This window comes from Euprymna scolopes, chromosome 11 (genome assembly GCF_053919585.1).
Source record: "Euprymna scolopes isolate OS-2025 chromosome 11, ASM5391958v1, whole genome shotgun sequence".
Classification (NCBI taxonomy): Eukaryota; Metazoa; Mollusca; class Cephalopoda; order Sepiida; family Sepiolidae; genus Euprymna; species Euprymna scolopes.
Genome location: NC_136492.1, coordinates 90,428,234 through 90,452,660, shown reverse-complemented (window position 1 = coordinate 90,452,660; position 24,427 = coordinate 90,428,234). Strand labels below are relative to the sequence as shown.

The window sequence follows — 24,427 nt, the reverse complement described above, 5'->3', positions numbered from 1 at the left end:
AGCAAGAATCATATAGATTAACAATATACAAATTATATTTCAGAATTTTTTGAGATGAGGTTTGATAATTTGTATTTAGATTATTCAGACTTTAGCTCTCATTTTGGATTCTATTTTCTTGTTTTAGCCAATGTAATTTACAACCTTCTTCAAATATGTCTTGGCAAATGCAGTAATGTTTGTCGAAATTAAGGAATCTGTATTGAATTTTGGATGGAACCCCCAAAAAATAAATTGCTAGTCTATAACCTTCCTCCCATAAAAAAATATAGACAAATCTTTATGAAGTATATAGCCTTTATTTAATCCACAATGTTAGCTTGCTCTCAGTATGGATAATACTTGAATTATGAATTAGTCAGGAATTTTATTTGGTCATGGTTGACAAAACAAGTGCTAGCTACCTCCATAGATTAAATAAAGGTTATATAATTCATAAAAATTTTTCTATGTTTTTTTTTTTTTTTTTTTTTTGGACTAGGGGTTATGGACTAGCCCTTTATATTTTTACTTTTAAAAAATAAAGATGAAAGGTGATAACATGCGTACGAACATGACATTGTCTTGATGTATTATTGAATCTATTTGTACTAGAAATGATTATAGTAAGCTAATCTATAAAGCATTCTCCGTTTTTAAATATATAGCTGCATTACACTTCATATTTTACAAAAACATTCTGTAAGGAGATTTAAATCTATTTCTTTACAGTAAAAAGGAACTGTCCTTTTATGGTAAGAATGAGAAGTGGTGAGATTCTTCTTTCCAAATAATCAAATAAAAAAAAAATTTTAAAAAATAGTATATCCGAATGTAATTTTATCTAAGATGGTCGCTGTCCACTAACCCGATGACCCATGTTCTAGATTTGTATCCCTCACATCTCATCTTGTCTCTCTAGATGGATTAAGCTGCCATTTTTAAACTTTTACCTACATACTGTGATCACTTGAGCCTGCTTTGGCTGTCAATTTCAATCAACTGTGTCTGAGAGTTGCAATGTTAAGATTAAGTCAGTTTTTATAAGATTTTCTCGTCTTTTCTTTTTAAGTGCCACTAATTCCTCTTGTTCTTTCTGGTGCCGTTATCCTTTCATTTCCGTGCAAATTGTTTTTCGTTTCTTATTCTGGCTTTAGACTTTCAAACTCTTTGTTACTTAAATCGATTAAATCTGAAAAGTTTTAAACTGAATTTTGAATGTCAGCGGAGAGTGCCTCTCTATTTATAGAATTTTACTTATATTGCACAGAATGGATATTGTCTGCTATATTGATGATTTTTGTTATATATACAGGGTGATCCGAAAGCAACTCCTTATTCTAAAATAACTATAATATATTTTTGAAGTATTATTTCTCCAATTAATGAATATGAGAAGAAAAGATTTTATGTATAGTATAAAGGACAGTTATATTACAAGAACTTTTATTTAAAAGTCAATATGGGCACTACCATTCCCCATCAGCTTTTCAAGTCGACCATAAACCGCATCAATTGATTTCACAAGAAACTCTTGCAGGATGGAACTAATAACTTCACGCATTCTCTCTTCAAGATTTAAAACCAAATTCATATAACAGATCTGAAAAGAAAACAAAAACATAGATTTAATTACCACATATTAAGTAACATACACACAAAAATTGAGAAACATATTGCAGCATTTGAATAAATTATAGTTATTTTAGAATAGGGAGTTACATACAAGGTGATCCAAAAGTATGTGTGTGTGTATGTGTATATATATATATATATATATATATATATATTTATGGCTCTACATTGCGAGTGAAATAGTCGCATTTGTGATTTTTCAAAATGGCGACTAGAAATAATGAAACGCTTATATTTTAATGATTGTATTTCTTTCACCGACAATCTTCCAAAGCTCATTAAGGAGTGAAAAATATATTTTCAACTTTTTTTTTTCTCAATAAAACGAGCAAAGTCAAATTTAAACAATAAAGTTTAATAGAACAATATACTCTTTTTAACGATGGCTGCTTAAAAAAAAACATCTGAAAAAATTTGAATGTTTACACGTTTAAATCTCAACATAAAATTCAGTGCATATTTAGAATTACACTTATTTTAAAAAAAAAAAAAAAAAGCAGAAAATTCTTTAATGTACGTACTCGTTACAGAACGAAGATGTCATATTCCAAAAATCACATGGGTTTGGCTAATAACTTTTCTATTTGGCTAGTAAATGAAAATGTTTAGTTGTCAAAGGTCAACTAAAGATAAATTTGTCCGTAGAGACCTGATATATATATTTTTCAAATTAAGTTCTTTCAATCTATTGCTTTTTTTTTCAAATACAACAGAACACATTTTGCAATTTTTAAGATGAGGCTTGAGATTACTCGGGCGACCACTATTTCAGCCGATGTAACCTCTAACTTTCAGGTGTGTATTAACCAACACAGTAATCTGGATGGAGTTTTGAACAGGATTGTTACAGACTGGGAGAGGCTAATTTCAAGGGTAATTGTCCCCTGGTTAGAATCGTCAACTCTGTGATAGGAACCATTTCTCTGCACTGCTCCTAACACAAAATTAAAGAAAAAAAGATAAAGGTATCGGATGTTACGTCACAATATTAAATGACACATGGTCTTGGTTCATGGATATTGCTCACTCAACCTTTAGTGATTCGAACACTAGGCAAGAACGACAACACAGAATTTATTGTAATTTAGTTATCTGTTGTACAATGGATATTTACAGACAGGTTTTCAAATTCAACCAGATGTATCTGAAGGAGGCCAGAGCTTACATTGACTGAAACTTGGTTAAAATAAAATACAACATGAGAACAATAGTTTGAATGATGCAACAAAAGACATTTTGATTTTGAAGTTTTTGGTTAGCAAAACCCAAGGAATTTCTTATGAATTTTTCTATTTGAAAATCTTAGTTTTAAATTTTTACCCATCACTCATGTTTTAGGGATATATATATATATATATATATATATATATATATATATATATATATATATTTAATAAATATATTGATATTGAAAATTTATTCAAATTTTCAAAAATATTTATAAACCTATAAGGAAGGTACACAAAATTTTAATTTTTCAACAAGGAGTACAAATAAAACAAGAAAAACCTTATTCCATGGAGTTTTGAAGAATGCAATTCTTTTCATCAGAGGGAAGAGGTTTGCAAAATATACAATAAATTTTGCAGGTGAATGCATCACAGGAAACAAACAATATGAATTGTATCATATTTGCATCCAAAAAGGGATTGAGAAAGCAAGAAATGGAAAAAAAGGGGAAAAACGATGTTAAAAATCCAATGGGAAAATCTATCTTTCCCCCGTTTTTAATGGGGTAAAAAATCTAGCATAAAAATTCTAATAATTTATTTTGATGTATGTTTGAGGACTGTCAATGCAGTTTGTGGGACAGTCTATGTAGTAAAGAATGATGACAATATGGAAGGAATTTCAATAATTTTCAACTGTACATATTTATTTACTGCATGTACAAGATGGTATATATGTAGATTCCCAAAATTTTTCCAGAATATATTACTTCGTCAGGGAAGAAAAGGAAATGTAAACGTCCCATAGATGAGGCTTACAGTTTTTTGTAAGCCTCGCCTATGAGTTGTTAACGTTTCTTTTTCTTTGCTGACAAAGATGTATTCTCAAAAATTTTTTGGAAATTCATACGTATACCATCTTGTACACGTACTAATTGAAAATTAATAAAACTCCTTCAATATTGCCATTATTTTTTACTACATAAACTATTTCCATAAACTGCATTGTCATAGTTCTCAAATGCAGCCCTTTCACATTGTGTACAATGCTTTAAGCAAACTACAATTGATATTAACGTTTTAATTAAAAAAAAAATTTTTTTTTTTTTTTTTTTTTTCAATTCTTCAATCTGAGGACCAGACTTTTTCAGTGGAGCACAAAATTTTATTATGTCGTTATAAAAGTTGTACTTGATGACCTTTAGTGATATAGCAATGTTGTATGAAAGCTTTCAATCTTGTGTTTATTAAAAATTGATAAGTTATGCATAATATTTTTTAGGTTTATTAATTTGCCGTGATGCATAAAGATGTATATATGTATATATTTATTTTTTTTAATTTTTTGTCCAAGTAAAACTTAAATACATAACAAACAACCACAGAGTTATATATTATACATCTGGAGTTATGCCAATTAAAAAAAAAAATACTAAAATTTCTTATTTGGGGATCAAGTGGCTATTTTATATCATTATTATCAAGATTGACATGGATTGTTTAACGTTCTCTTGTAAAGGAAAATAGCTCTGATATTTTTTATTTTTATTTTTTTGTGTGTGTGTGTCCAGAGACAGTAATGGGCTGTGTAAAGAAGTAATAGGGGATGGGGAAATAGATAGAAATTGTTAAATTTTTGTCCTAAGTAATGCCGGGCAGCCCTGCTAGTTTGTATAAAACATCTATTAAATATTTTAAAATATTAAAAGCTTGAAGCATAATTATCCTTTAGAAAAAAGCACCCGATTCAGCATTAAAGTGTTGAGAGATGCAATAAAACCAAATGACCAGTCAAATATTTGCCTTCATGAACAGGCATATCGAACGTTTAATCATTTACGAAGATTGTTCGATCGATAGTGAAGCATTTCTGCAGTGAAGGCATTGCTTAATTATGCTTTCTCTATTGGTTAGCGAAGTAACGATTGCGCTCGATTCCGTCTTCTTCACTGGAAGTTGCGCGTTTGCCTGATTTGACGTTAAGTCTTAATGAATCATCAAAAGTTCACTTGATTTCCTGCAGCCAAAGGAATCAAACTTTAATATCACTTTCAAAATTGATATAAATCTCGCTCTGAAATTTGCATCTTTTTTTAGTCGCGTCTGTCAGACGGTCTGTCCGTAACACTTTTGTGCTTGGCCTTTTTGGTTAAGGTCAAAGGTCTGTTGTTAATACATGCTGTTCTTAGCTTTTTAAGCTTTTCTTGGCCTTTTGGCCAAAATCAAAGTGTAGTATCTGTTCCGGCAGATACTGCAAGCAAAGACCATATGTGGGGGCAACCCCATGTATAAGACCTTGGTAAATGTAGGGACAACCCTTCATACCAATTGTCACTATCCAGCTCCCCTACTCCCCGGGGAGTTGGTCCCCATTTCTCCTTCGCTCCTCACATCAAAAATCGGCCTTGTGCCTAATTTGCTCGGTGGGGGAGCAAATAAATACCCTTTTCTTGGCCTTTTGGTCAAGATCAAAGTGTAGTATCTTTTCTTACTACATGCGGTACTTATTGTGATATAAAGTGGCGGATCACTTTTCTGTATTATTTTAATGTAAAATGATCACCCACTTTACAACCAGTCAGTCTCAAAGCAATTCAAGTCATTCTCCAGATCATTTAAGTTGTTTTTGAAGGATTCCAGTTATTTTTTAAGCATTCAAGTCATTCTTAAGGTCATTCAATTCATCCTTAAGTTCATTAAGGTCATTCTAAGTCATTTACTTTTTATTTAAGTCATTTAAGCCAATTTTTCGTTTATCTTTAAGAATTTCATGTCAATCCTACATTCACGCATTCATTCATTACACGAGAGCACGCGACTAATGGCTATCAGCCTTGTTTCATTGATTGTCATTAGCAGTGTTCATATTATTGAACTACTTTCTTGTATTACGTTTTTGAATTTATGAAATAAGGATTATCATTAATCTTATTTGGATATTTTGAACAACTGTTCTCATTTTGAGTGTTTTCAGTGTTTCGGTCGATGTAACCTACAACCTTCTCCCGTTGTATCTTGTACATATATATAATAAGTAGTAAAATTGTACATCTAGAAAATAGGCTTAACGACCCGTGGCATAGTGGTTGAATTACTTGCTAAAAATTCAGTTGTAAAATGACTCTTTTGGAAGTTGAAGGTTCAAAGCTACGTTAAAAATACAAATGTAAATTAAAAATTTTAGCCATGGCACATGGAATGAGAGCATGCTACCCCTTTGGTTTAAATAATGGGTTCTGTTTGAAATTCTGTGCAGATTCCAGAGTTCAACAAGATACACCTGAAGACGGCCAGAGGTTGCATTGAGCGAAACGTGAAAATAACACTTAAGATGAGAACAGCAGTCCTTAGAATCCAAATATTATATACTTTAGTGTATATTGATAAAAATTAAGATCATTAATATCTTGGTGGATGATAGTCTAATGAATGCTGTCATAGCTTATGGAATTGGCTATGCAAAGTTCAAATCCTAAACTATCTCTGTCTAAAGTTAGGCATGTGTAAATGTTTATATCTGTCTTTGTATAAGATACACTCTTAAACTAATTAACTAATTATGAATTCTTGAATACAGTTGCTAGGAGTAAGAGGAAGTAACGTGTGCTATATGTAGTTTAATTTTGTTTTACACTGATGCTACCAAATTAAGCTGTCTGCAGATACTGATTTCCTAACTAAAAATATTCAAGACTTTGATTTTATTTTTTTCCTTTGCAAAACTCAATCATGTTATGCAAAAAAACAAGTTTTCCTCTACAAAACAACACCAAACACACTGAATAAATATTTGAACAATAAAATTTTTTTTTTTTTTTTTTTTCTGGATTTTGCATTAAATAACCTGAAAAGGGTTGATATATTTTAAAACAAAACAACCAAATCAAACCAAATTAATTTAGTTTTATGCTAAGAGATCAAAGAAGAGATGAAAACTCTTTGGAAAAATTCAGATATTTGATTTTTGGAAATTTACCAGTAGATATTAGAAATAATTTATTTCTTACATTTCAGATTTTCTTGAGTATGTTAAAGGGTTTTTAGAGGGTGGGGGCATAATATGAGAAATACCTTCCATATGAAAATTCAAATATATAAGATTTGCTTTGAATTTGATTCCTAGTCATTAGAAACTAGTTAAGCAAAATTCCCTGAATTTCAATTACTTAAGACTCTTTATGTTTAAGCTTTAAATGTTTGACATTTTCAAGAAATTAAAATCATATAATAGTTGGATTAAAATAGGAGTAAGGATTCTAGCCTTAAAGTTTAGCAGTATTATGCATTATATCTTGATTTTAATCTTTGTAAGGGGGTGGGTACACAAAATTGGTGCATCATTGTTCTGTCTGGGGAATTAATTTTACCCATTCTTGAATGGGTATTCTAAGTAGCCGACCATAGTCAAGGGAAACCCGGAGGCTCCGTTTTCATTAGCTGCTTAAATGAGGTGTACAGGAGAGCACCACTCCATCTCCAGGATTACTCCACTTGCCCTTGATTCTTTACTTATAATACTGAGTGTTTAGCAATGGAGGCATCATGTATATTTTTTCTCAAGTCTGCTGAAGATTAAATCCTAGTATCCCGGCCCATTACCAAACTCTTACCATTATGCCAAAGATTACTCTCATGAATATTTTGGTGGTTGATGATCTAAGGGATACCACAGCTTATCTCTATTTAAGTATAAAAGGCACTTTGTGTGTGTGTGTGTGTGTGTGTGTGTGTGTGTGTGAGAAAGAGTTCTCTATGGACTCCGAAACGACTGGGCCGATTTTTTTTTTTAAATTTCATAGAAATGTACTTTGTGTCTGAGAGTGTTCTTAGATGATTCAGATAAGTACCGGTACTCAATTATTGAAAAATCCAATTAAAAAAGAAAAGGAACGGCCTGATTTTGAACAAATTTAACACCCTTATAAAGCCTAACCTCACAAGTGCATTCGAGAAGTTTTATCACTGCACAAGCAAAAGGGTTTGGCATATAAAATCAACATTAGGTTCTTTGATAAGACAGGTGTACGTTCAAAATGAATGTTTTTGTTTAGAGAACCAAGATATTTGACTTTTAAACTTTAATTCAACCCATTATATAAAAATTTAATAAAATCAACAGGTTCTCTACAGTGCAACATAGATTACTAAGTATTATGGGTTAAGTTACTGCAAGGAGGCATATGAAGCTTCCTCTCAATTCACTGCAGTTGGTCCCCAACTAAAGCAGGCAATTCTTGATGGAATAATGATTTATTGAACATGTTTAATCAAACGAAGTAAACACTTGTTTCAATGTTTGTGTTTATTTAAAAGTGAACTGATATTTGTAATAGCTTGATCATATCTTTGAAAACATTATTCATAAGGTTAATTTGAAAATTGTTGAAAACCGAACAACGTTATATAATTTTTTATTGAATGAATAAAGTCACTTTTTTTTTTTTTTTCTGAAACTTCCAGTGTAAGACCCTTTATTTTCAAAAGGGAATTCCAAACTCTAGCAGTCAGAGAGATGAAACTATTAGAGTAGAAAGCGTTCTAGTATTTAAAAAATTAAATATTAAAATATCCAAACCAATTATTTAAAAAATTAAATATTAAAATATCCAAACCAATTATTTAAAAAATTAAATATTAAAATATCCAAACCAATTATTTAAAAAATTAAATATTAAAATATCCAAACCAATTATTTAAAAAATTAAATATTAAAATATCCAAACCAATTATATATTTCTTTTTTCTTTTTTTTTTCCTCCAAAAAAGTAAATACTTATAATTTTTCTGACTTGAAAATTTTAAGCTCGCATATTTTAGTCGTAACTCGTAATGGTAAATACACAGTTAATTTCTGCAAATATATGTAATGATCGCTAAGAATTGCTTCTGGTCAAATGTTCTTAGTATTTCATAAAGGCGATGCTTTTAAAAATGTATGTTTAAAAGCACTCGCCTTTCAATTTCAGTACAAAGACATATTTTAGCACATGTCTTGAATAATGCAAGGCATGCTCAGCTATTGGAACCAATTTGGAAATCTAAGTGCATTTTTCTTTAGCAAAAGTATGCCCTCATTTACTACACTTATAATTACTTTCGGCTGTCTTCCTTTGGAATTGTAGAATAAGCAAGTTCAGCAGTGAAATATTTCTGACTATAAATTTTCCATTATTTAAAGTCTCTTTTTAGATATGAGTTGTACATATGGTGTTATTTGAACGTAAGGGAAAAATGCCTGACTTGTTTATGAAGAATTTTGGTAACTAATTTTAAAGGTATATGTGCTTTTAGATCATATTTTCAAAATTCAAGCAAAATAATGTGATATGACATTCTTTTGTATAAGAATATTTGCTGAATAAGAGAGAAAATCTCCACTTTGAAAGTTTTCATTGTTGGAATAAGTATTTTCAGAAAGAAATTGATATGAAATAAAGTAGATTCATGCTAATAATATAATGGTAGTAAGAAATTTATTTTAATAGGCTAGTCTGAATCGAGTATCAACAGATCAAACAGATTGCTATTTGTGTTTTTGGAATATCCAGCCAGATAATTTTATAGAAGAAAATTCTCCTAGAAGAGGTAAAATAAATTCTTCTGATGAGTCTTTCACCAATTTTACAAAGAATAAAATCCATAATGCTACTAAAACTTATATATAGAATCTTTATTCCTGATTTAAAATCCTTATTACATGATTTGGATTCCAGAAAATGTCTAAAATTAAGGCATCTTAAAGCAAAATCCTAATTCAATGAATCTTGCTTGTTTTCATGTAAATCTGAAATATTTAAATTTTCAAATATGAGAGGGGTTCATAGTATGCTCCTAGAAAAGCCTTTAAAATACTCCAAAGAAATTGAAATTTGATAAATATTTGTCTAATACCTATTGTTGAAATTTCACAAAAACCAGAGGTATCTGTATTTCAGATTCCACATCCTTTTTGCCCCCTTTGCATAAAACTAGATTGAGCTAAACAAGGCTCACAGTAACCCCGCTTTAGAACTAGCTGAGTTAAAAAATTCACAATGATTGGTTAAAGAGTTTGGGAGTGAATCTTATAGATGGATATAATATGTACGCTTACTTAATTTTATTGATATATATAGTAGTGATTCAAACATGTTTCGACATCACTATAGCTCATCAGTATGGCTAACTATGACATACTTGAACCCATGACCACTGAGTCTGTAGTTGTGTATATTAACTGTTAGGCCAAGAAGAGCCTGCTTAAAATTACATGCTACTTATCAGTTTGTTACTTAGTACCAGTATTAAAGTTTTAATATATAAATTAAAAAAAAAAAAAAAAAAATGAAGTATTTTAGTTTGTTTCATTAGCTTTTTACATTGAATACTTTGCTATTTTAGAATTTTTCTTCCGTCTCATTATTTTGGTCCTCGAATTTGAACTCATTTACCGCCTCTTCGTTAAACAACTGACTTGTCAATATAATATGACACCTTGCTTGCAATTGAAGCTTTTTGCGCTCATATTTCCACCATTTCATTTTATACAAGCTATATGCGATGATTGTTTTTTTTGTTTTCTTTTCGTATTGACAGTCAACATCTTGATGGAATCTCGTATCACTTTCCAAGCAAAGCGTAATGTTCACGAGACACTGTAACCTGTTCTGTCTGTTAGCAATGAACGTGCATCAAGTCAGCATCATGATACTGGGAAAATGGGGTTTTCCATATTTAGCCAATGGAAGAATTTTCTTAATTTATTTTTTTGAAATATTAGACTATAAAACATTTTTCATTAAATTCAGAGGAGGTGTATGCTGAAAATGTTAATACTTATTTTATTTTTTGTAAATAGAAATATTTTTTGGGTGATAAATTGATCCAGTGAAAGCAAAAACTACTTCATTAACATGATAGTACATTATATTACGGCTTTTAGATGCCGATGTTACACCTCTGCAACTATATCGGTAAAACTCATTCCTCCCACTTTACGAAAGACCTTGAAAAGAATATATATTAGCAATAATATACTCCTGCCGTTTTTTTTTTTTTTTTTTTTTACACCGTGATCACCACTTATCAAGGCCCGGAAGCCACTCGGGGATAAGGGTTATTGCAAGTACATTACGTTAGTGTGGAGATTTGAAGTATTTAATTAAGGGGGCGGTTCATTAGGAATTTGTTAACATTGGACTTGAAGACATCCAAGTTGTAGTCCGGAGGGAAGCAGGCAGACGGAACAGAGTTCCACAGGCATGCAGTTCTAAGAAAGAAGCTTTGTTCATGGAATCCGCGTTTTGATTTAGGCACAGATATAGAGTGGGAGAAATTTTTCACAGTGGATTCAGCTAGACGGTTGCTTATTTTTGCGGTGCTTGTCCAAATTTCTACCTCATAAAAAAATCAAAAAAAATCTGTATGATGTACATGCCTGTGATGGAAATAAAATATACACCAAAAAACACAAATTGGTCAAGTAGTTTTATATTTTATGGCTAAACTAGAGCGATCTTGCAGGGTCATCTTCTAAACAGTTTGAAGGAACAAGGGAGATAACTCCAAATAATTCAAACTTGCAAGATTTAAAAAAAGCCATTCTTAACATGGTGGGACTGGGAGGCATTGGAAAAACTCAAATTCACTTAAAAAAACTAAAACTACTTGATCAGTTTGCATGACTTTTGATGCACAATATTTTCTTTCTTCATGGGCAAAGTTTCTTTCTTAGAACTGCTCACCTGTGGAACACAACACTGCAAGGCTACTTCTCAGCTGAATATAACATGGTCGCTTTAAAAGCCAATGTAAATTAGTTCTTATGGAGCTGCACTCTTAAATAATCAAATCCTACCCATTTCCACCATAAATGATCATCAGTGTTGTCTCCCCAGATACTCAACACTCATTAACCCCCATGCGTGAGTGGCCTTTTGGGCTTCAATAAGTAGTGATCCCATTGTAAAACAAAAACATATATATTACACTACCCTCTCAAAGGAGATAATGTCTGGGAGGATAATCTTATGATAATAGAAGAGATACTTCCTTGTTTGAGCATTCAACGATAGTACACAAGTCTAAAATATTCTAGTAAGTTGAATTGAGTTTTAATAGTTGCAGTTTCAGATATGAAGGTAATAGTATAGTTGTGGCTTCAGACAGATACTAAATCTCCATTAGTAATAGACTAATTTTCTTATAATTTTGTTAGCCTTTGAGGTTTCCTTATTTTAAGAAGTACGATTTTTAATGATAAAATTTCTAATTTACTAGTCGTATCTACACAGCAGTCTGGAAGTCTTTTTTTTTGCTTTCATATATGTGTATTTTTTTCTTGTTTTAAATAGGATTTTGAAAGTTAAATTTGATTTATCATTTTGTCATTAAATTATTTGAATCTAATTGTCATAAAAATAACTTGCCAGTGTAATGTCATTTTATAACAAGAGATGATAAACTGAAAGGCAAGTGCATGCTGGTCAATTTTTCTCAAATTATTTTATATACGATTTTGAAATTTCCTTCTTACATTTCCTCTTTTTAATAAACTATTTTTATTAACTAAATGAATCTATCTTTTACGAAACTATGCATTTTTTTTTAAATAACTATTTTAACAAATCCTGCTTATTCATATCAGATTTATTTTACCTTGAAATGCATAAACGTTCGAATTATAGTTGCAATTTGAGTTATAATTGAATGCTGTCTAAAACACATCAATTTATTAGGTTATTTCAGAAAGAAATAACCTATGTATATTTTCTTTTCTTCTATACAAATTATATTTTTCCATTTACAAAGTAACATGTTATTTTCTTTTGTAAATGTCTATATATTCGTCACTCCAAAGGTCCTGGGTATTACCTTTAATAGACAACAATGAGTAAGGCCCCATTTGGAGGCTGTGATAAATGTGGAGTGGCCCCTTTAATTACAATTGCTCCCAGGTCTACATGAAAATACCTGTTAGGGCATCTGGTGCTATCAGATAAGGCTGTCTGAAGATAGTGGCTTCCTGAACAAAAATGCACTAAACATTGCTGTTTTTTTAATTTCCCTTTACAAAACTAAATCGTGTTCTGTAAAGTCAAAAAAACAAACTTTTTTTTTCTACAAAACAATCAAACTAAACACTATTAATAAATATCTAAAGATATAAACAACTGGAGGCATAAAAACTTTTTTTTTCATAAATACTGGATTTGGCATCAAATAACCCCAAAATGTTTGATATGCTGTTAAACAGAATGAATCAACCAAAGTTTAATAGTTACTTAAGGAAAATATCTATTTTATATATATATACTAGCGAGGGGTACCCGGCGTTGCCCGAGTGTTTGGGGGGGGGATAAAAAAAAGTAAGTATGAGGATCGAACCCGAACCATTGAGGCAAAGTTGTAAATTAAAGTGTGAAAAAAAAAAGTGCGATGTTAACCATTACCCCACCGCAAGATGCTAACAGAAACGCGTTTGAATTTATTTAATTAGTTGGATTTAGAAGGTGCCCATTTTAATGAGTTAATGAGGTCAAGTTTGACTGCGGGATAGTATTCATTTACTGCTGAACGCTTGCCCCCCCCCCCAAGATGTTATAGGAAAAAGACTAACCCACATGCGGCGAGCGACAAATGTTGAATATTTATCCTCCCGAAATCGAGCAAATTAAATAGACAGGCGAGCTTCGTTGTTAACTGTGAGATATTACGATTTATATGTGATATAAAAAGTTTTAAAAAGTTGTGAAGTGAGCGACCGCTTCTCTGAAAGAAGCCTTTTGTAGACACACAGAAAAAGCGAACACACATACATACATTTTCGCTTTTATATTTATAGATATGTGTGTGTGTGTGTTTGTTTTTTACCTTCAGTATTTTTAAAATTCTATTCTCCTAGTTTCATTGATACTCTTTATTTTAGACTTTATTGTTCAGTTTACTGTCTGTGTCGTCTGCTGCTTGTTACCATTTGTTATTCTGTATTGAAGAGGGAAAAAGGCTTCTATTGTGCCTGAATATAATGAGTTGTTAGTCGGTTTCTAGGTCCTTTATGTTGATGATGCTGTATTCTTGATGTTTTTCAGCCTTTCTACTTATCTCCAATTTAAAGTGTATGAATCCAACAAGAAATTTGAAATGGACATACATTTTTATTCTTTATACATTCCTTTCATAAATATTTCCAAATCAATACAATATGGTTCATTCTGGATGCCATTAGAATTTTACATATATTTTTTATATAAATTGTAGAAATATTTTGACATGATATTTCATCTTGTACTCAAAATTATTTTTTGTATCGTTTCTGTTTTTTATAAATATCTAAACCAGTTCTCTGTCCTCCCTGTATTTGTAATGAATATTTGAATTCATTGTTTAATAAAGACGTACATAAATTTTCATTTTATTTGAAAAAATAAAATGAAAGCAAATGTATACTTCACATTATTCAAGACCTTCTGAAATTGAAGGGCAAGTGTTTTTACAAATACATTTAAAAATACTGACGAAAAAAAATATCCTGTTTGTAATAATTCAGATACCACCTTTTGTGAAATTTTAAAAATAGGTATTAGACATCAATTAATAACTAATTTCAGTTTCTTTTAAGTATTTTGAAGAGTTTTTAGCATAGCTATGGACAAAATCGCATTTGAAATGTGAATATTTCAGATTTGCATTGAATGTGATCCATTATATCTTGATTTTTATCTTGTTGATGGTGCAATTAAATTTTATTTGTATATATGCTGTTTCAATTAATGCCAGTATCAGCAAATTCATAGCTTTGTTATAATATACATTTGCTAATATCTTTCCTCTGATAAGAAGAATGCATTTCTTTGAAACTCCAGATTAAGGAAATATCAATATATCTTATTTGAGTATCTTGTTGAACAATAAATTAATGTAAAATATATTTTTACAGTTGTAATTTTTTATTCTTATATATATATATATATATATATATATATACAGCATAATCACGTTGACACACCAGTTCCTGTGAGATCACCAAAGTTAAGCAACGTTGAGCCTTGTTAGTACTAAAATAGGTGAACATTTGAGAATTCCAGGTGCTGTATGCTCTCCATTTATCTCTGCATTATTTCCAGTCGTCCTGGACCTCTAAACTTCTAAAACCAAAAAGTTTATATACGTGAAAATTTGTGTTTATATCTCAGATGTCTCCCTTTCTTTTTTAGTCTATTATTTTAGTAAAGCGTAATCACGTTGACACATCAGTTACCCTTAGATCACCAAAGTTAAGCAAAAATTGAACCTGGTAAGTAATAAATGGGTAACCATTTAAAAATACCAGATGCCGTATGTGCCCTCTGATTATCTCAACATTGTTTCCTGTCGCCCTGGACCTCTCCTTGCCACTGGACTGAAGCAGTGCTGATTCCAGGTGTGATTAGGGATTGAACAACCCTTGCCTCCCAATTACACATACAGCTACCCTTACATAGAGTATCCATTGTTTCTTGAGACTGAATAGAGGCATCAAATTATATACACAGGCAATAATAATTTAATGTTAATGATATTTATTATAAAATCTATATAATTATAAAACTCAAATGACCTTGTAACGGGTATTGTAACTCAACATCTGGTTTACAACTTCCGGTTGCGCATGCGTACATAAACAAATAATCAACGCAACAATAAAACATTGTTTTACTGTGTACGTTTTCAGCGTCCCAATTGTTTTTGTTTTGCGTGTAAATTATCTAAATAAACAATGCTGCATTGTTTTTACATCGTTCATTTCCGTATTACATTTATTTTAACGCAATGTTTTGACAAATAAATCTACTTTAACCTGTTGACAACCATAAGAGCATTTTACAACGGCAATTTACCCACCGCCTTCATTTTTTTTTAATTTATTCTCCATTTTTTAATACATCTTTCTTAAAAACATTCATATATTTTCTTCTACACTAACAACATAAATAAATAACCCCGAAAATATTTTTTTTAATTTGCGTTACAAATAATCAATGCTACAATAAAATGTATTCTTTTCAGCGTCCCAATTGTTTTTTTTTTCGTGTTTAAATTAAAGATATATCAAAATTTGAATTTCTTTAAGAATTATGGTATCTAATTCAGTGCACATTTAACTATAAGTATAGCCAACCACTTATAATTCAATGGCTGTAAGTTTTTTTTTTTGTTTTTTTCAAAACTAAACAATTATAAACAGAACAACTCGTAGAAATCTATCTATATTCTTTTTTTATTTTAATATACTTTCATAGAAATGTTTGTCACAAACTATTTTCTTTACGTTACAAGTGTCACGCTCATATATTAATTTCATAGCTAATATAACATACTGACTCAACGGGTCACGGGTAGTCTAGTATTGTTATAAAAAGCCCCTTTAAGTAAATAAAATTAGGCCCTCTTTAGGGAATTAAGAAAAAGTGATCCACTGAAGTACAAAATCCAATATTTTGACTTTCTATTATTAAATACTCCAAACATTTTACTGTTTATGCCTGATTTGACATTTATAAATAGACTAGCAGGGCTACCCGGCGTTGCCCAGGTATTTAGAGATGTGTGTTGAGCAAAAAAAAAAAAAAAAAATGTGGTAGTAGGAAGGCAGGCTTGAACCGCGAAGGAGGAAAAGAATGTGAAAAATAAAGCGTGACGTCTTTGCCATTGTGTCCATCCCCAAACTGGAAGCGACAAAGGTTTAAATTAAGGCTAGTCAATCAAAAAGAGGGGATGACTTTCGAAAATATTGGTGCCCAGTTGAGAGTGAAGGAATTAATGGTTTTAGCCAATTTTTCGATATTCGTCGTCCGAAGTGTCGAGCTTCAAAATGATGCCAATCTCATGAAAATCCGTTACCTTTGTCGAAAGTTTTAAGCAGATGTACAAACATACATACATACATTTAAACAGACAGATTTATATTATAGATTTCCTTCAATTCTTGTTTTAATTTCTGATAGTATGGAGGTATAGTACCAGCCCATAAAGTCAAGAGTGATTTCGTATCTGTGTTTGAATATTTACACATTTAGATAGATTTTAACTCGAAAAGGTTCTTCATTTAATATTTATAACAAAAAACATCATAAAATCATTTTTTATTGCCTATACACAATTTTTTATTGCATAATGTTTACACTGTCTGTCATTATTATAACTTGATCTGTATATTCATAATGTATTTATAATATGCTTATGGAAGAAAAAAAAATCATGGTTGAATTGAGATAATTTTTAAAAAATTAGATCCCTAAAGAGGCAAAACAATTAATATGAAATTAATTAAAAAAAAAAAAAAAATTGTCAAAACCAACAGAGTTCCTAAAGATTTGTTTATAAAAGAAAGCAAAAATAGGATTTTCCGGAACCGTTCTTATAAATGTTGCAATAAATTATTACAAGAACCTTTTATGAGTGTTTTTCAGTTTTTCTGTTTCATAATTGTCTTTTCATCCAATAATAATGGCCAAATATTTGTTTCATTTCTTGTTTCCCCTCAAGAAAATTAAAATAAAGTAAAGAAAATTAGAATATTTCTGTTCACTTTTCTATAAACTTGAATTTTTGTATACGTCTAGAAAAATACCATTTCCATTTAAAATTTATTTCCTTTAAACCTATAAACATGGGGATACGTGCAACGTTTAAAAAAAAATAAATAACATTTCGTTTTACATTTGGATTGGTAGTTTTTCTTTCAATCAATTAATAGTAAAAAAAAAATTTGATAATGTATAATTACCTTTTACAGAAGAAACGCTGCAAGTCTTTTTTCATTACTTTTATGGTAGATACTCGACTGAGCTTCAATCTATGCCCCCTCCTGTAAAACATACTCAACAAATACTTCTCTATTTACAACAACTGCCAATAGTTTCCACCATTCTCTATTTGTGCTTTCACTAACTAAAAATTCCATAAGCAAAATACCTTTCTTGGAAACTATCCATCTGTTGAATACAATACCGTACGGCTGCTTCTCTATATAATATGGTCGTTTTCAAGTCTAATGTAAATAAATTTTTGTTGAACCATCTTATGATTGAACCCCTCTCAAGTTCCATCATTACTGATCATCACAGTGTTGACTCCTTATCTACATGACACTTATTAACCCTAATCCTAGAGTGGCTACTGGATCTTGATGAACGATGACATCTTAGCTAAAAAAAAAAAAATAAAATAAAAACTAGAGGTCTAGAGGTGATAAATGCACATACAGACATATGACCAAATGCTACCAGGCCATTGTTTGCATTATCCATCTCTACAGGTACGAAATCTGGCCCCTATGAGTAACTGACAATTAAAGACTGGAAGTCTTTGGATTGCTGGTGTCCTTGGCACATTTTTGGGATTTGTGTCTCCACCCAGATCCGAAATACCACAATCCATGCACAATTTCTAGACTTGAGGAAGTACTTTTTAATGGGAGGCTCCAATGGTTTGAGCACACATTTCATTGTGCACCAAGTGACCTGATTCACAAGACAATGACGTTAACATTTCTACTGGGATGGTGAAAGAAAAGTGGTGGACAACTGAGGACATGGCTCGGGTTAGGGTCAAAGCTGACTTGAAAGCTATGATCAGTTCTTTCATTTTCAGTGTGTGATGATGGAATTGCCAATGATTGAAGTATTCTGAGGAATCGCCAACAGACAAATATGGATGGACTGCCTTGACTTGTGATGCGCCAAGTTCACATGGCGCCAGCTCAACTCACTTTAGATGAATGTCGTCACAAGTGCAAGTGTGCAGATACATGGGAAGTTGTCACGCAATAAAAAAAAAAAAATATAAAATTTTGCCTAGGCAACTTGAATCGACCCTAAAACGCTTTTTATTGATAAATATGGCATTTGCTCTGATATTTGATCTTTTTTCTTTTTTAATTTTTTTTTTTTTTTTTTTTTTCACAAGTGATTTTTGAAACTTTGTCTTTTCTCTTTTGTATTTTATTAGAAAAGAATTGGCTAATTAAACTCTATTGTAACCAGTTTTATCCTCATTATTTTGTTTGGGCATTTCCATTTCCAAATAACCTTACCACGCCCTCAGCACCATCTTTATTGGCCGCCTACCCCGCCATCTTTTTCTGCACAGAAATTCTGGAGAAATCTCATTACTGATGATATATAGTTTGTTAGCAAGTTCTCCTTTGCTGGATTAAGGGTTTTCTTTAATTTTGTTTTTAACTATCTCCCGTTGTTTTAAATATATTAACATGCAATATTTATGTTGATAATTAGGCATGAACTAAATTTTATTAACTTATTTTTTTATTTTATTAATGAGTTATCACTTATCAAGGCCAAAGGCCTCGAGGATAAGAGTAAAGGAGATTAGTAGATTGTCAGTTAAGTGAAGAATATCATGAGAGAATTGAAAATAGCTACTTTGTTTGGGCTGGTAGACTTTAGAATTCCTTCCCCGTTTCCTGCTTCCCTGACTGTACGAGCATGTTGAAGTTTAAATGTAATGTGAATATACATCTCTCATCTCCTCACATTGTAGATATTGCCCCAAATAGTAACCCCTTACATCCCAAGTGCCAATATGATTTGTTTAGATTGAACAAGAATGAAAGAAATGGATGGAATGAACAAAATGTGATTACTAACAAAGATGGTTTATATCGATTTTACTTGGTGAAACCCATATTTAGCTTTGATGACAGCATTGGTGTCTCGTTCCACTGCACTGCATATAAAGAAGTCAAGGATGTTGCAGTCTGACAAACTTGAAGGTCAGATGTCGCGTAAAGAGGGATTGACAAAACTTTCTGAACTCTAAACCTTCTAGATTTGGCAAAGCATGGAGTCTCGTAACAACACATATAACCTACCTGCAGCTACCTGGTCGATCTGAGATTTCACTATATCACTCTGAATGTTATTCGCCAAAGTCAAGAAAAGAAACAGTGAATGATTTGCACATCTGCAATATTAAATGCAATTGTAAGAATCGGCAATATTTAACATGCGCAATTCCTGATTTTGATTTGAATGGTCTCAGATGTAATCAATAGTGATCGTCCTAAATTCCAATCGAAAATAAAGAAACGTTTTTATATTATTTTTTTATTGAGAGCCCATGGCGCAGTGGATAGAGGTGTTAAATCTGTATATTTCCAGGTGATCATTGTTTGAGAATAGCAGTTTCAATCCTACCCAAAGCAGGCTAGAGAATTAGTTGGCCAAAACATGGTGAGACAATAATTATGGAAGGCATTAATTACTGGGGATACAGTTAAAACCCAGCAGTCCTATTTCGTCCCAGTTAATCACCTGAAGAAGGCCAGAGGATGAGCTGGTCGAAACGTGGTGAAACAACAACTATTATGAAAATTAGGATACCGGTCTGCAAACAGCTAAAGAAATATTTATATTCCAGAGAATTGAAAATTGCAAAAACTCAACGCAAACATAACGGACTTGACCGAGAATGTTTATTTGATGTAATAGGTAAAATATAAAGACTGGGAAAACAAACACAGACGGACACGACGACGCTGCACCGTCAACCCCTTTCTCCCTATAGCTACTATTACTATATTGTACAATTTCTACTGTACACTCTTTAACTCTTATCCCTGAGTGGCCTCTTGGCCTTGGTAAGTGGTGATGCCTATGTAAAAAAAAAAAAAAAAAAAAAATCTCCGGCAACTCTCAACCTTGAAAAATGTATAACGCTTGTCCATGAAATCTGAATTTGTAAATAAAGGTTCTGTTTATATTTTACGAGCGTTTGTCATTCAAGCGTATCAGCAAGTGTATATGTTACACACGTTTGACGAAAGGCGGCTCTAAGTTAGTAGACATAAGACATTTTGCACAAGCACAAAAGATGGCTATAAACCATGAACACAAATGTAATTATTGGTGTTCGGCCTGAGGACCTCCAGGAACAAGTGATGTGCTATGTCGCCGCATTCACTGTTGACAATGCCAAATACCATTCCTGTTGTTGGAAACTTTATTTGTATGATCATGGGCACATCTTTCAAGAAAACAGTGAGTCACCTGTTGGTCTGAGAGTTAAGTGGCTGGTCTTCACAGCCTTTCATAGAAATTGTTTTTTTTTTTCCCTCATCTTGTATGAAATGTAGCAGATATCCTCAAAACTTAGGCTAGATACCTTTAGTATAAATCCATTGTAAATTTTAAAACTGTTCATTTAAATTACCTCCCTTGTAAATTGATATTATTTTTTTGTAATTTATCGCTTTAATTGCTGTTAATATCAATAAAATTATTGCATATATAGAGAAAAATAAGACAAAATTACAAATGAATGACACTAAACATTAATTTATTATAAACTGTTTTAAAATAAATATCTTATGCAAATTAGCCATATTAATTTTTGGTCTTTGCTCATTTCTATGTGTGCAGTATTTTAAAAAGGTTGATATACCATAAAATCAATCAGTTTGCAGATTATCTGAGACAGAAAAATAAATGCTTCTTGTGATTATGGTGAAATTGAGTTAAAAATACTTTAAATGTCACATGTTCTCATATGAAGAATTTGTCACGAAACTTCTATCTGTATTTGATTTTTTTGAAAATATCAACTTATTTGCTACAAGCAAAAACTGCCTAATATTTGGCAGCTATTACTCTTGCTCAGAGTATTATTTCTTTTTAAATATATAATTCACATGACATTTTTTTAATAAATTGTTATTGTAAAAAAGAATCCATTTAAATTATCTTCCGTAGAAATTAATGACCATATTTAAAAAAATAAATGTCGGTAATGTATCGGGTTTCTTTTATTAAATGGCTTTAATTACTGTTAATATTGAGAAAACTATTGTGTAAAGTTGAACACCTGACAAGACGATTAACATTATCAAACTGTAGATTCACGTGCAAGACTTTTCTGATGTTTATATAATTTTACAGGCACACACACACATATAATATGAAAATAGGACAATAAAATTACAAATGAATAACAGTAAACATTAATTTATTATAAACTGTTTAGAAAATAGGTATACTGATAACTGTGTTTAAATCTTTAAGAAATAATTCCAGAAGACTGCTGATGTAAATAGAACTGAACGATTTTAATGGTAATGTAGGTGTTATGAATGCAAATAATTTTCACATGTAGTCATTTAGTCTTCTAACTTTAATACTGTGACTTCTAATTTTTACTTCCTTCATTTTGGGGTTTAGTTTTCTTCGTTTCCAATTCTTGTTTTCTCACAGTTTATTATTCCAGTATTTGTTTCCTGTAAATATATTTCTCTACTGTCCATTTCTTGTCAATCCTTTTTTAAATGTATTGTAAATTTTACAACCGTTTTCATTTCAATTACCTCCCTTGAAAATTAATGAACGTAATATTCTAAAGGTTTGTAAGATACTTTTAATCAACAATCAATCAACAAGGGTTTCATCACTCAATGAGGCACCCCTCCCTGGACTTTAGCCATTTAACTCTGTCCCGAGCTATTCACTGCTATGTGGGACGCATCTGTTGTATCAGGTTGTCTCCCCATCTCGTTCTTGGTCATACTTTTGGCCTCTTATGTTCACAAGGTGTCCATTCTGTTGTCTTAATGGACCATCTGTTGTCCTGTTGTTTTGCTATGTGTCTTACCGATCTGTGTTTGCATGTTTTGATGGTAATGATGTCAATAACTCTTGTTTGTTGGCGGATCCAGATGTTTGTCTTTCTGTCTTGGAGAGGATAATGTTAGGCATTACTCTACATCTTCCTTTGTGCTACTGCCAAGATTTCACTTTGGCGAGTTAATTTTAATCAAATCACTTTAATTGCTGTTAATACCGACATATTGCGCGCATATATATATATATAGAGAGAGAGAGAGAAATAGAACACTAAAATTCCAAATGAATAACACCTATCATTAATTTATTATAAACTGCTTATAAAAAATAATTATTCAAAGTAGGCATGCAAATAATTTTTTAGGTCTTTGTTCATTTCTATATATACAGTATTTCGAAAGACTATTGATTTGAAGAACACTGAAGCGTTTTGATTGTAGTATAGGTATTATGAATGTAATAACTTTTGCATTTATTCATTTAGTCAGAATGTCTTTAAGTCTCTAAGTTCTAATTGCTATGTTCTCCATTTTTGGTCTTGTTATTCTATTCTTTCATGTTTACTAGTTTCAACTTTTGTCTTTGTTTCCAATTTTCCACATTTTATTTTTATTTACTGCGTATTTGTTTCCTGTAAATATATTTTTTCCTAAGTGTCCATTTTTCATTGTTAGTCCTTTTTTTCCTTTTTTTTTTCTTTTTAATGCCGCATTGAACCATTGTCTCTCATTTTCAACCGATTGATTGATGGAATTCAAACAGTACCAACTGAAAACAGCTTCCGCAATCTTATCTGATGTATTGTTCTCTTCAGTTACTTCCAAGTTCTCTTATCGAAACTATTCACAAACAACGGAAGCAGTTCTCTACATATCTTTCTATTATAATCATTGGTAAGCTCATATGAGTTTAGATAATACAATTATGGCAACCTTAATCAATACACCTGCGTTGTTTACTTAAGTCTTATAAAATTAGGCCTTCTCTACATTTGTTTGTGTAAATGATATTCAAAATAATATAAATCATCAGGTGCGCTTGAAAGCCAAATCAGAACGCAACATTAGGAAAATAAACAAATACTTTACTTGTTTGAAATTTATAATTTAAATATATTTCGAAGTCCAGCTTCATCCTCAGTATTTTTTCCTTTTTTGTCATGTTGCAAAGTTGGAGAAAGGAAAGTCAGTAAAGATCCATGCGGTGCCTCTCAGCAATTGTATTTTGAAATGCTGAAACGGTGCGTTGGCTATGCAAAATTAACGTCAGACGTGTGAGTTCCATTATTTCCTTTCTCCAACTTTGCAACATGGCAAGAAAGAAGAAAAAAGAAAAAAAAATGTACAAAATACTGAGGATGGAGTCTGACTCCAAAATATATTTAAATTATAAATTTCAAACAAGTAAAATATTTGTTTTTCGTAATCCTGCCTTGTGATTTGGCTTTCAAGCGCACCTGGTGCGTATTTTATTTTGTTCAAATTAAATCAATGCTTCTATAACGAAACTCACACACCTGAAATAATTTATTCTAAGACATGTACTAATCAAGGTTGCAGAATGAAAAAATATATAAAGTTAAACTCTGAGAATTCTAAATTATGCTCTTTGCTAACCTGGATGTTTGTAAGCAGGCTTAGTAGCAAAGGTTTTAATTCATATGTAGCAGCTGTTTTGTCCCCTCTGGTGGCTGGGTTTATCTGATAGAAGTAGTCTGTCTCTCCCTCTCTTTGTCCCTCTCTTTGTATCTCTCTCTCTCAATATCTCTCTCTCTCTCAATATCTCTCTCTCTCTCTTAATATCTCTCTCTCTCTCTCAATATCTCTCTCAATATCTCTCTCTCTCTCAATATCTCTCTCAATATCTCTCTCTCTCTCAATATCTCTCTCAATATCTCTCTCTCTCTCAATATCTCTCTCAATATCTCTCTCTCTCAATATCTCTCTCTCTCTCAATATCTCTCTCTCTCAATATCTCTCTCTCTCTCTCTCAATATCTCTCTCTCTCTCAATATCTCTCTCTCTCTCAATATCTCTCTCTCTCTCTCTC

At 31.4% G+C, this 24,427-nt stretch overlaps 1 protein-coding gene and 1 pseudogene across 21 annotated transcripts in view; both read left to right on the top strand.

Moving 5' to 3' along the window:
* The window catches only part of LOC145287959 (disks large homolog 1-like), a 909,452-nt gene that overhangs the window by 420,585 nt on the left and 464,440 nt on the right, over positions 1-24,427 (top strand). The gene's annotated exons all lie outside the window — the stretch shown is intronic.
* Positions 5,225-5,351, top strand: LOC145288462 (U2 spliceosomal RNA; annotated as a pseudogene).